We start from the raw sequence: 14,277 nt of genomic DNA on the forward strand, positions 1-14,277 counted from the left end.
CGGTCATTGTGATCACGTTTGTGAATTGAATTTTAATTCTATTAAACAGCGATTCTAATTAGCGAAAATAGGAGGAATATTATCCACAGGCTATAAAAGTAAAGACATATTAAGCACAAATTTAATTTATTACCTTACCAATTAAAAAAATAAATGATACGTGAAAATCAGAAGAATTAATACGTACTGTAATATGTACATACTAACTAGTTGACATTTCTGTTCACTGACATTTGTTGGTTGGGGGGTTAAAATTTAAAATAGTAAAAAGATAAGCAATCAACAGCAAAGAACATGGCACACACAAATTGAAAGTAACACGATATGCGCAAGTGAGAACGGAGTAACAAGTTACGAAGCTTTAAAAATAGGAATGAAGAGAGATTCTGAAAATTTATTCTTTTATATGATTGAAGATTCCATGGAAATGTAAACACATTTCAGCATAATAACGCACAGAATTCCAGCTGTCGGTATTATCGCAAATTCAATAAGATCGAGTTTACTATCCATTTATGATAGATTGCACTAACAGAAAAGTCCAATAAACGTGTCTGCTAATTGATTTTTTTGTATTATGGTTGTGACCTCCATAAATCCGACCGAACCACGTGGTACAGTCGGAGACAATCATAGGGTAATCTCTAGTGCTGCCGTCTCCTGCCCCGATTAAACAGCATGTTGTCCCAATCAAGCGAAGTAAACTCTGGCTATTTTCTCGATTCGGTTCTGTCTTTTCATATTTGCCCCAAATAAATGGCTGCCCCAATTAACCGGTGGCCCAAATAACCGGAATCTACTGTAGTAACTTTTATTTTAAAAATAAAATATTACAGTAAAAATGTACTCAGAAGGATATGTTCAGTTGTTGAATAAGTTTAATGCAAAACTAATTATTAGTAGTCTTTCAGAAGACAGAATTTTTCCATTAAGATTTTGATGAAACATAGATTTATTTAGTCATAATAGATAATAATTAAATTAAATTCATACTCTTATACCATATAAAATTTATTGAAAATTTTCCACTTCAGTAATATAAAACAGTTTGCTGATGTTTTGAGGTTAAGCTGAACCCTGCATTCAGGCTAAAAAAAGGGTTAACAAAGTAAAGAAATTAATTATTTTTGAATTATAGAGAAATATGGAATTATTTAAAACTAATTTAATATGAAACATGCCAACTCAATAGCTAAAACTGTAAATAAAAATGGAAACATAGTTGCATAGCTGTGCAACACAGGACATTTCATCGAGGATGATAACCTCCACTCAGCTTTCCTTCAAAATTGCCTGAAACTTTTGGATTACCTAAGAAATTAAAGATAGTAAGCTAACCTACAGGGTGGTGTAAGTTAACTTACCATCAACTGGTGATACAAATGTGTCAGCATGAAATGCTGACACATTTGTATCACCAGTTAAAATTGAATTATTAGTTGAATTTCATTGAAAGTTGATGGTAGCCAGTAGTAATTCTTTAAAATTTGCAAGAGAGCAGGAATAAAACACAGTACTTTACATGCTTATGAATACCATGTGCTCCTGGGGATAAGCAAAATGGCAGAAAGAAAAATGGCAAAAAGTCATGTTTCTCAATCAAGTATAAGGCAGCAATTATGATTTTTTTTGCTGAAACAGAGTGTAACTGCTGTGCAGAGAGGATTTCAGAGATTTTTGCAACTCACTGGGCAACTGCAAGAAATATAATAATTTGTTTATCCCAACAGTTTGAATAGGAAAGCTGTGTAAAGGAATGAAAGTGACCTCACACAGCCAGTGTTCATTCTCCAGAAAATGTTGAAGTCCTTTAAATTGCAATGCCATGCAGTCCAGAAAAGTCAGCAAGAAAAGCATGAATTTGGAATATCTTGTTATTCTGTTCAATGAATGCTTCAGTTGGATTTAAAAATGTTCCCATTCAAGATTAAAGTTTTGCATAAACTTTCTGAAAATGATAAGTAGAGAAGACTCAAATTCACTGCACAGGGCAAAGGAGAGAAATGCAGTTTAACACAAAAATTGGATTTCAAATTATGCTTATTTTCATTTGGATACAATTGTAAATAAGCAGAAGGTATGGTTTTGGTCAACAGAGCCTCCTCTCCTTGAATGGGTTCAGCACGCTGAATTCTGATGGGATCCTTCCACTTGTTCAGATTACGAACCTGGGGGCATAAATTCAAATTAAGAAAAGACAGATGTAGATTAGATGTGCAGAAATTTGCCTTTAGCCAGCGGGTGGTTAATTGCTGGAACAAACTCCCATCTGTCGTTGTGGAAGTTGATAGGTTGAATAAATTTAAGGAGGAACTGGACAGGCATTTGGAGGGAATGGTGTGATTTTTTTTTTTTTTTTTGCTGATGCTGCATAAGCTCATACATTTGCTTTCTTGCATCACATGCCACTACTACTACTCTCCAGCTTTATGAGAAAAGTTGCTACAGAGGGAAAGTGACTGTGTTGGTAGCCCTTCGAAGTCATTGTTTAATTGGATCTTTCTTCTTCAAAAGCTGTTAAATGTGCAATAGTACCTGAGATTGATTCTCTACTGCATCTCATTGCAACCCAGCTTTTTGTGGACACCTAATGGTTTATGCAGGACAGTACCATGCGACATATAGCTAACGTTGTGTTTAATTTTTTTACACACTGTTCTTGGCCCTAGAATATTGTCATACTGTTATCTCGATCGCCACAACTGCAGGTATTTGTGGCCACTTCTAAGCCCAGGCTTGAACCCACATGACCTTTTCTTGTAGGGTTCTTGAAAGAAGAGTTCTTCAGGAAACCTGCCACATAGGACTTGAGAACCATGATTGTTCAATTGTGTTGCAAAATTGACAAAGACATATTGCAGCATCATCTTTACAAACATTGCTGTGTGCTTTCAGGAACTTGTTCATCAGAATGGAGAAGATATTGAATATGTGATAAAATAAGAATGTTTTCCAAAATCTGAACAGGAATTAATAGTGTTGTAACAATAATGAATAAATGAGTTTCTGAGGTAAGTTTTGTGTGCAATCCTGTACAACTGTATTATACAGAAACAAGAAAACTGACTAGCTAAAAACATAAAACTTTCAAAAAAGGGCAGAGACAGGGTACAGAATAGAAGAGCCCCCCCAGCTCAGAAGGAAGAGTCCTCCCTCCCCCACCTATCAAGCATAAATAAATTCTAACAAGGGATACCTCTGACTTTTTCCTCAGAGCTTTTGGCCTAAAAATCTTATGTACAATTGCAATGTGTCTGAAAGCTAAAATTGCATTTCCTTGGTTTTTGCAATTTCTGTGTTATAATTTAAAAAAAAAATTTTTTTTTTATGAAAAGCCCAAGCATGAGAGTTATTAGAACCTACAGTACTTAGTACTGTGCTTGGGTTGGAGGTTGAGAAGACGAGAGAAGATATTTGTTGACATTGGACTTGAACTTCTGTAGACTGTAATTTTCCGGAAACACATATGAAGAAAGGTTGTTCCAGAAAATGGCAGTTGAATGAATAAACAAGGAAGATGAAAAGTTGGTTCTGTGAGTTTGAAGTTGGACAGTAAATGGATGTTGTCTGGTGGCGGCACGTGTTCGGACTGTTTTGAAAGAGAGAGCGGGAATTATAGAAGCCAATTCAGAAGAATAGTGCCCATGGAAGTATCTGTAGAAAAGACATGCAGCAGAAACCGTAGGTCTATGAGACAAAGAGTGGAAAGACACTGTTAGAGATAAGTCATTAATTAATCTAACTGCCCTCTTCTGAATGGAATCTAGAAGCCTGAGAGGGGTTTTAGGGAGCATTGCCCCAGATGTGGGAACAATATTCCATGATAGGGCAGATTTGCGATTTGTACAGAGTGAAGAAAAGTAACGGCAAGAGTGAAAGAGAAAACCAAGTTTTTTAGATGCAGAGGAAGTAATATTTGTAATGTGCTTGTACCAAGAGAGATTAGAAGTCAGTGTAATCCCCAAAAGAGATATATCAACTTGACTAGAAATTGGAGTGACACCACAGATAAGCATAAGAGGTATTGGAACCTATAGTACTTAGTACAGTGCTTGGGTTGGAGGTTGAGAAGACGAGAGAAGATATTTGTTGACATTAGACTCGAACTTCTACAGACTGTAATTTTCAGGAAAGACATATGAAGGAAGGTTGTTCCAGAAAACGGCAGTTGAATGAATAAACGAGGAAGATGAAAAGTTCGTTCTGTGAGTTTGAAGTTGGACAGTAAATGGATGTTGTCTGGTGGTGGCACGTGTTCGGACTGTTTTGAAAGAGAAAGACTGAGTTTTAGAAGGATTGAAATCAACTAAGTTGTCTTTGCCCCACTGGAGAATTACCTGGAGATCAGCATTTAAGGAATTGGTAGCGGATATTCAAGAAGTTGAAGCTGATTGAGCAGGGCAAGGTTTCTCAAAATGGAAAGTGGAATGCAATGTGCTGTCATCAGCAAAACTATGGATAGGATTACCAGTCAATGGAAGAAGGTCATTAATATACAAGAGGAAAAGAGTGGGGGAAAGAACTGAACCTTGGGGGACACCGGCATTAGTGGAGAACTTAGAAGACAGAGAACCATCTACCATCACCCTCAGTGAGCGATCAGAGAGAAAACTGGATAACCAATTACTAAAAACAGTTGGCAAACCATAAGATGGAAGCTTGTTTAGAAAACCTTTATACCAAACACGATCGAAAGCCTTTGAGATGTCAAGAGCAACTACTTGTGTTTCACCGAACCTTTCCATTGAATTAGTCCATAAATGGGTAACATAAGCCAGAACATCACCAGTGGATCAACACTGACGGAATCCGTACTGGCGATCATTGATCAGACGGAAGGTTTCTAGGTAGTTTAAGAGTTGGTGGTTAATTGATTTCTCCATTACTTTAGAAAGAGTAGAAGTAATTGCAATGGGACGATAATTGGATGGGAGGGATTTTTTCACCCTTTTTAGGAACTGGCTGGATATGAGCAAATTTCCAAACAGAAGGAAAAACACCTTTGGAATAAGAAAGTGAAAAAAGTGGCAAAGAATAGGAGTAAGTTCAGGAGCACAGGTTTTGAGAACAAGTGGAGAAATACCATCGGGACATGGAGCTTTCTTAGCATCAAGATTCGTCAAAATCCTTCTGATATCCTTTTGACGGAAGACCATAGGAGGCATTGAATGGAGTGTGTTGAGAATGGTCGGAGGTGTTTTACCAAGATCATTAATACATGAGTTGGAAGAAAAATGGTACGCTAGCAGGTCAGCTTTATCCTTGAATGAAGTGACAACAGAACCATCTGGTTTGGACAGAGGTGGGAGCAGAGATGGGCAAAAGTTGCTGCCAATAGCTTTTGCAAGGGACCAGAATGCTCGGCTACCATTAGGGCAAGACGCAAGTTTTCTACTCTTAGCCTGTTCAAACTCTAGTTTGGACTGATTAATAACAGCTTTACAATTGTTGCGAGCTTTGGTGTAGGCAGAAAATGAAACTGAAGAATTAGAAACAAGCCAATTACAATATGCAACATTCTTGCCTTGAACACCCTTAGCACATTTATTGGAAAACCAAGGTTTAGATAAAGGACGAGATTTTAAAGTGGGAGTGTGGGATAAAGGATTCCATTCCTGCAAGAATAATTTAACTGACATGATCTGAGCAAACGTTGACATCAGAAGTTTTGAAACAGTAATCCGACCAAGGAAAAGAAGTCTCGCAGGTCATCCCATTTCGCATTCTTGTAATGCCAAACAACACGAGGTTGGGAGTAGCCATGAGATAAAGGCTCCATTGGAGAAGAGACAATCACCAAGCTGTGATTTGAAGTGCCTAAAGGACCTCTCACTTCGACTGTGTACTTAGAAGGGTTGTTTGTGAGAAAAAGATCAAGCGGGTTGGCTGTATGATTAGGATTGTCCGGTATTCTTGTAGGTAAATGAACAATCTGTGCAAGGTCATTAGTAATTATAAAAGCCTCAGCATCTCGACCAGCTGGGTCAGTGTGACTAGAAAACGGAAGCCAGCTGGAGTTGTGAACATGAAATATTTGGATATGGTGTACATATGGTAAGAATATACCCAGATTCCTGACATAACGTGGCCTCGACAATGCTCCCCGCATACACACTACTCGGACTACCTCCAGTCACTATCTAGCAGAGTAGAGGTAGCAAGATTATACACTAGCTGATCCAGAAGCCTCCTAGAGAGTTGCCAATAGGTTCGGTCCGGTGTACTAACTAGCGGCCAGCCTGCGAACACCGTTTTAGAGCTGTAACTGCACACTACTTGGACTCCCTCCAGTACACATGGTAAGAATATACCCAGATCCTTGACATAACGTGGCCTCGACAATGCTCCCCGCATACACACTACTCGGACTCCCTCCAGTCACTATCTGGCAGAGTAGAGGTAGCAAGATTATACACTAGCTGATCCAGAAGCCTCCTAGAGAGTTACCAATAGGTTCGGTTTGGTGTACTAACTAGCGGCTGGCCTGCGAACACCGTTTTAGAGCTGTACCCTTGAAATGTAAGGAATATTGGATCTCGCCACGATGTTCATCATAACCTCAAAAGTCATCAATCATACTGCATGATGGAAGAGATAGGGAATGTTGACTGGAACTTAGCTCTAGAGACTAAACATGGGTTCCACCACTTCAAGCCTCCAATAAGCAAAGTGGTGGTATTGTACCAGTTGATGAGAGTCATCTACCACCTAATACTGCCTGGTAACATAGAGGGGCGACATTTCTCCATGTAGTGTGGGTGCCACACCTTGACCCCTGCTTACGTTGGTTTACACCTGGGTGGTCACCCACCATGTACTTGTGGATGGAGGTTATACCCAGGATTACTAACAGTCCCACCATCGTGAAGGTGCAAGCAGAAGATTTGGCTGTCACAGACTGTCCGGACTTCGCCGAAATTGGGTCCACTTGACTTGAGTGCCACCTGAATATCAGTTCCATCAGCGTTTTAGACTCCCAGGTAGCAAGTGCAGCTTGTCTGGCATATCTGAGAGAATGTCTGTGACAACCTCAGGACCATTTGCCGTTTTCAAGTTATTTAAATTTTTAAAAAGTTGCAGTTATTTTGAAAAGCTTATTGTTATATTGTACAGTAAACCCCCGCTATTCGCGGTATCTGTATTCGCGGTTTCGCGTATTCGCGATCGCCGATTTAATATAAAATGAAACCTAAAAAATGTGAATTTTAAAGCGCCGTGAATATTTTCCGCCATAAAAAACATGGGAGTGGCTAAAATTATCTTTCCCGGTCAAAACAGCGCTCAGTGGGTGGGGGGAGAGGGGTGACAAAATCGCGAGCGTGAATGTTTCTCGCTAATCCTTGTTCAATATGTGTTATGCGCTTGTTATGGAAGGTTTCGTCGTTTGCTTTTAATTTATATGCTTATAAATTGAATAAATTTATCAATTTATAAATTGATATGCTTACAAAAGTGATAAATCTACCGTTTTGCGGTGAAAAACAGACTTTTTCGAGTGTGTTAACGGAAGAAAGTGACTTTGTTGTGGACAAGTTCTTTCTAACCCCTACAAAAATATCACTACGAATAACAAGAGAAATGTGAAAATATCAAAGAAGGTGATGACATTAGCGAATAAAATTGAGTTATTAGATAAAATTTCTAATTCCTCAGTGGCAAAACATTATAAAATCAATGAGTCAACGGTACGATCAATCAAGAAATTGGAAGAAAAAATCCGCCGTAGTGTCCGTGAAAACGCGCTAATTGCTTCAAAAATTTGCTCTGTAACTCGTGATGTTAAATTAGAAAAAATGGAAAAAGCTTTAAATCTGTGGATAGAAGACCGAACTCAAAATAAAATTCCGTTAAATTCACTCATCATTCGTGAAAACGCAAAACTCCTTATCAACGCTTTAGCGAAACTGGTGATAGCACTGGCGGGATAGGTTTTTTAGCTAGCAAAGACGCTGGTTTGAAAGATTTGTTTGAAATTTCTAATAAATATTACATTTAATATTAAATTGTTTCTTATTTTCATTTCGATGCCATATGCTTGCATTTCACTATGTACTGTCTATGTATATAGTCATATTATGAAGGTACATATAATACATACATAGACAAAATTTTAGACTAGTTTTTCTTATATATTTCATACTTTGGAACGGAACCCCTTTATTACTATGGGAGCCATAACTCAGTATTCGCGTTTTCGGTATTCGCGGCATTTCTCAGGAACGTAACCCCCGCGAATAGCGAGGGTTACCTGTACTTAACAAAATGCATGACATTGAGAAATATAATAAATATTATGGTTCTTTTAACTTCCACACAATAATTAGTTAACTTTGGGTTTACACACTTCATGTTCACACAAATCATCTGTGTCAGACTGATGGTGAGGGTGGCAGATTGTGCTTTTATTGCAATTCAGCATATGGCAACTCAAATTTGACCTTGTTTGCACAGATCATACTAAATGATTTGAGATAGAGTTCCTTTCCAAATCAGGAGAAAACTCAGCTTTCTAGATTTATGAAAAATTGAGAAAAGTATACCAACAAGACACTGTTGATATAAGCAGTGTTTGTTGATGGCGTTCACATTTTAAAAGATGAATCACTGACATTTGTGACTAGCCAAGGACTGGAAGGCCAAAGTCTGCATTCATTGAAGGAAACATTAAGATTTTGGATGAAATGATTCAAAAAGATAGGATAATAACTACATATGTAATGATTCAAGCATTGTGATTCAAAAAGATAGGATAATATGTAATTGAATCATTACATATGTAATGATTCAAGCACTGGGATATTCTTAAAGAAGTGTATTAGCCATTTTAGACACATTAGATTATAGGAAAATATGCCGCAAATGGGTACCCAAGCTAACAACACAAATCAAATTTTCCAGACAGGAGATTTTTTTTTTTTAAAGGCCTGATAACTGGTGATGAGACCTGCATCTTCCATTATGACTACTATTCTAAGTGCTATTCTATGGAGGCGCCTCCTTAGCCAGGTGGGAAGGAGCAGCAGTGTGTAGCACACGCTTCTTGATTTCGACCGGGGTTCGAGCCCATCACCACCAAATACGGAGGATGCGGAAAGGTCAGGGAATGACCACCACATATCCCCGGAGCAATATGGCCTTAGTTGCTAATGCTCCTAAAAAAAAAACCAAATAACAAATAAATAGCTATTCTATGGAACAGACACATTCATCATCCAGTGAACAAAAAAAACCTTGAATTACCAAATCATCATAAAAAAATTATGGTCACATATAAGGCCAATTTTGGGTTGATTTTGTTTAGAGAAAGGTCAGACTATAAATAAAAGATATTGCCAGACACTTCATAAGCTTAATAGGAATATAAAACAAAAAAAAAAAAAAAAAGGAAGGCACTAACAGGATACATGATATTGCCAGGTCTCACACTGCCCATATGATGGAGATGAATTCTGCAGACCTGGAGTGGATAGTTTACCTCATCCTATATGTATCTTGGACTTTGCTTTGATTTTTTTTTTCTATTAGGACATATGAAGAGATATCTTTGTGGAAAACACTTTTCAATGAGGAGCTGGAAAAAACAGGTGGCAGGCTGGTTTCAACAGCAGGTCCCATCGTTTTACCACAATGCATATGCAAATTGGAAAGAATGAGGTCAAAACTGTATTGGTAAACATGGTATATACGTAGAATAATGTATACATGCTTTCCAGTGTTTAATAAATGATATAAATTTCATTATTGTATCTGTTGCCCCCCCCCCCCTCAGTTTTTATTAATGTTTTTGTGTCATTTCTCCTTCCACAGACATGGGGAACTTGTCCAGTGCAGTGATTTGAGTTACAAACTGTTTAGTCATTTTTAATTTATACTTCAAAGTAACAAAATTGTGCATTAGCTGTGAGTTGTTACTAGAATGTGATGACGTATTTTCAGATTTCAGATTTGAAAGCTAATTCAATTGCTTACACAATAACACACAGTTCGTGTGCTTCAAGAGAGAGCATAATTTGTGCTCTCTCCCTTGAAGAAATAAAATTGTTTCTTTGTTAACAATGTTACACTTATACTCAATTATATGATCCTCAGTAAAGAAATTTTTTTACTAGTTCAGAAGGAAAAGTAACCTTCCTTCTTTTTTTATTTTATTACTAATCCACTACTGCTTGGTTGCAAGGTGGCACTACTTCTGCCTCCATGTGTCCTGGTAACCTGGAGGGGAGAAAACTCTCCCCTCCAGGGTGAAATGGAGCAAGCTATTCCCAAAGCCCAGAAAACAACTGGCTGCACAGATCAAATAATCCTAAGAGGGTAAAAACAAGAGGAGCCTGATTCTGTTGCAGCAAAATGTCAAAAGACTGACTTGGATAGAATTTGAACACCAGCATTCCTCATTATCCACTCAACTCAAGGACAACCAATTGGAAAACTCTCACCATATCTGGTGCAGAAATGCTTGTATAGCACAAAGATAGCTCTCATTTACGATTGGTAGGTTTACTGGTTGAAGTTGTCACTTTTGTAACTACGAAAACTCAAAATATTTTTGGTTGAACCTTGGTGTTTCACTGAAGACGTCAAGAGGTGTCATCATTGAATGAGACCTCATCGATCTGTCAGATGAACAGCTGAAACAAGAACTGCAAGATCAAGCAGTGATTGTTGTAAGACAAATTATGATGAAGCCGGATAGTATATTAGTTCCCATTCTGAACATAATCCTTACTTTTGATAATCCAAACCACCAACAATGATCAAGGCAGGTTACACTACTACAAGTGCCAGATGTTGGGACACTCGTAGACAGTCTGCATAGCCACAAAATCCAATTTTCATAACTGCAAAGAACATCTGGTGTTTTCCATGGAATGTCCTTTTTTATTTTTTTTGGAAACATGAAAAAAAGATATAGAACTGAACATAATGTTACCTACCAAGAGGCCAAAAAATCTTTACCAGCCCCAAATACTAATATGCCAATTTATGTTCAAGTAACCACAAGGCAAATATCAATTGCTATCCAAACAGAGGTAACCATACCATCAAGCAAATGGCTAGCTGAGTGGACAAGGATAGTATTGACTGCCATATCAATACAAACTACAAACAAACAAACTAAACAAACTACAAACAAACAAAGTAAAGCTGTAAATATGCTGATTACTGTACAACCAGATGCCATTCTATCACAGAATATGATATCTGCTTTCCTGATGCAAACCAAACAGACTGTGTGGACTTAGAAGAAGATAGTTCAAGATGACTGGATGCTATAACTACTCACTGATGAGGAGATGGATACAGTAAAACTATACCTTCCAAAGGAGAAAAATAAATTTGAATGATCTAAACCTTCAACCCTCAAAAACAAATAGAGAGTTCCACTAAATCCAAACTGTAGAGGCTACATAGTATGTTGACTTACACCCACAGTCTCCTCTCACAGTATGACTCTATTGTCTTCAGCCTACAGGAAACTAATCTAACTCTACATATAACTGTTTCACTCCAGAACTACATAGTACATTGGCAAGCTCATGTTACACACTATTTAAACAGTCTGGTAGGGGGAGGGGTAACAATGATAATCAACTGTCAGATACCCTTGAAACAAATCCTACTACAGGAAAATCTCGTTAGTACAAACTTCGTGTATACAAAGTATTCATTTATATGAAGCACATACCATTCCCCTGTGAAAGGATAGGCTTTTCTATGTAAATATATTAATTTATTACAAAATTCAGTTAATATGTATTACAAAGTTCGATTTCACCCTGTGATAAATAAATATTGTTATTTTGTATGTTTAATACAAATCTTGGCATAGTTGTCTGATTTTTGCCCCTATTATTGCCTCTTGCCACCCAGTTCCCTGCTTCCCAAAGGATGGCACTGATTTTTTAGAATTGTACTTTTGTGTAAAAAAAACTAGTTTATGGTAGCTACAACATAAATGCACTCTGAAAAACATTATTGTGAAGGGTGAGCTGTTAAATTAACAAAATAATAAAAATAGTTTTTCAAAGTTGTTTACATACACTCCCTTGCTCTCCATGGGATTAAGGTCAGTTGCAATTGTTATGCCAGTTCAAAGATTCTTTTGCTGTAGTATAATCTATTTTTTGTGCCATTTTATCTGAGCTGATGTCTTTTTTGGAACTTGTCTTTAAATTAATTTAAAGTTTGTTTATATTAAATCTCATCTAGCAGCGTTATGGTGACAAAACGTAAACAGACGAAATTAAGCCTGGAAATTAAACTAAAAATTACACAAGAGACTGATAGGATGGAACAAAGCAAAATGGATGTTGCAAAGGAATACAAAATCCCTTTACCTACTTTCAATACTGAAAAACTTGAAGAAGTGCATGACACTGGGGCAGGGATAAAAAAAAAACAAAAAAAAAAACAGGAACTGAATTCGTGGTGCAGAACATGAGGAGCTTGAAACAAAACTTTTCGAGTAGTACCAACAAATGCGTGCATCTAATTTGCCAATATCAGGTCCGATTTTGCAAGAAAAGGCAAATTATTGGAATTGGCGACTTCATATGCAGCAGTGGCTGGCTCTCTCCAAAGATTTAAAGACAGGAATAACTTGATTTTGTGAAATGTTTGCGACAAGTCTGGTTTAGTCGACAAAGAAAAGGCTACAGACTGGTTGTGTTCTGTACTGTCCATTCTTGAAAAATATGAGGCAAAGGATATTTTTAATCTTGAAGAGACAGGTTTATTTTATAATTTGCTGCCAAACAAAACATTTGCTGGTTCAGGAGAGTCTTGTTATGGTGGAAAATTAAGTAAACAAGACTGTTCTGTTATGCTGCAATTCAAGATGGCAGTACAAAACTATGTCCACTTGTGATTGGTAAGTTTTCCAAGCCAAGATGTTTTAAAGAAGTTAACCAACTTCCTTGTAATTATGAGGCCAATAGAAGTGCTTGGCTTATGGTTAAAATATTTCAGTCTTGGTTATCAAAAGTGGACAGAAGAATGGCTTCAGAAAAAAAAAAGGAATATTTTGACGATTCTAGATCGTTGTACTGCACATTCTGGTGAAAAAATTAAGTTGACAAATATACAGCTGTTGTTTTTACCTCCCAATACCACCAGTTTTATGCAGCTGGATTAAGGCATTATTTATAACCTCAAGAGGACATATAGAGCCTGCCTGATAAGGTACTTGATTTGCAACATAGAAGGAGGGAACAATTTGTAGCCAAATTGGAATATCTTGGATGCTATCCGTAATCTTGTTATTGCTTCGGACAGCATTGTATCAAGTGTAATAATCAACTGCTTCAAAAAGAGTGGCTTGGAGAGAATATTTTTTGGTGAATTTTATGAGTTTTTGTGAAGGTGGATGATGAAGTTGCTATCACAGCAACACCAACGGCAACACCAGAAGAGCTGCTGAGCACCAAGCAAAATTATGACATTTTTGTTACCAGTGAAAGTGAAGAAGCACACACACTGCCGTCTAAAAAAGATGTCCAAAATGCATTGAGCATAATAGAGAATGTGTTGGACTGCAGTAACATTGATAAAGAAACAACTATTGCATATAATAATGTCTTTGCTGTAGTTAAAAATGCATATAGGACAAAAACTCTGCAAACAACATCGGATTCTTTCTTTAAATTAGATTAATTTATTAAAAAGTTAATAGTTTGTATATCTCCTTTTATATTAAGATTGTAATTCTTTTTACTGTGATACTTATATATTGTATACATCAAAATATATACTGTACAGTATTTTCATTTTCGTTAATTGATTTTCTTAGTTTATCTTACAAATAAAATAAAATCTTTAAAAAATGTGTTATTCCTATTACTGTATTGTTAGACAAGGCTTTTGTTTTTATTTTGTCATTTATTTTTGATATTATTATTATTTGTTATTATTCTTAGATATATAGTTTGTACCAAAAAAAAAAAGAAAAACAGAGGTAAAATTTTGACACTTTTGGGGGACCTCGTTACTACAAACCTTGTTATTACAAAACGTGAAAATTTGGGTCCCTTGAACTTTGTATTAATGAGATTCAACTATAAAAAGAAACCTTGAGGCAGTTGCAGCATGAGTCAGTCTTAACTTTAATTTAATTATAGTCTCATTATACTTGCCTCCTAACCAAAATACAAACCATGCCAACATAGACGAATTAGTGGTACAACTTCTTCAACCCTGCTGGCATCGTAGGGGACCCTGAGTAATGGGGTACACACTTATACGAATCTTTCATAGCAATCAGTTGGGTAACAACCATTA

At 36.9% G+C, this 14,277-nt stretch overlaps 1 protein-coding gene across 1 annotated transcript in view; it reads left to right on the forward strand.

The window, feature by feature from the left end:
* The window catches only part of LOC150085866 (matrix metalloproteinase-2-like), a 426,755-nt gene that overhangs the window by 327,050 nt on the left and 85,428 nt on the right, over positions 1 to 14,277 (forward strand). The gene's annotated exons all lie outside the window — the stretch shown is intronic.

This window comes from Mastigoproctus giganteus, chromosome 5 (genome assembly GCF_048544385.1).
Source record: "Mastigoproctus giganteus isolate SK-2022 chromosome 5, ASM4854438v1, whole genome shotgun sequence".
Classification (NCBI taxonomy): Eukaryota; Metazoa; Arthropoda; class Arachnida; order Uropygi; family Thelyphonidae; genus Mastigoproctus; species Mastigoproctus giganteus.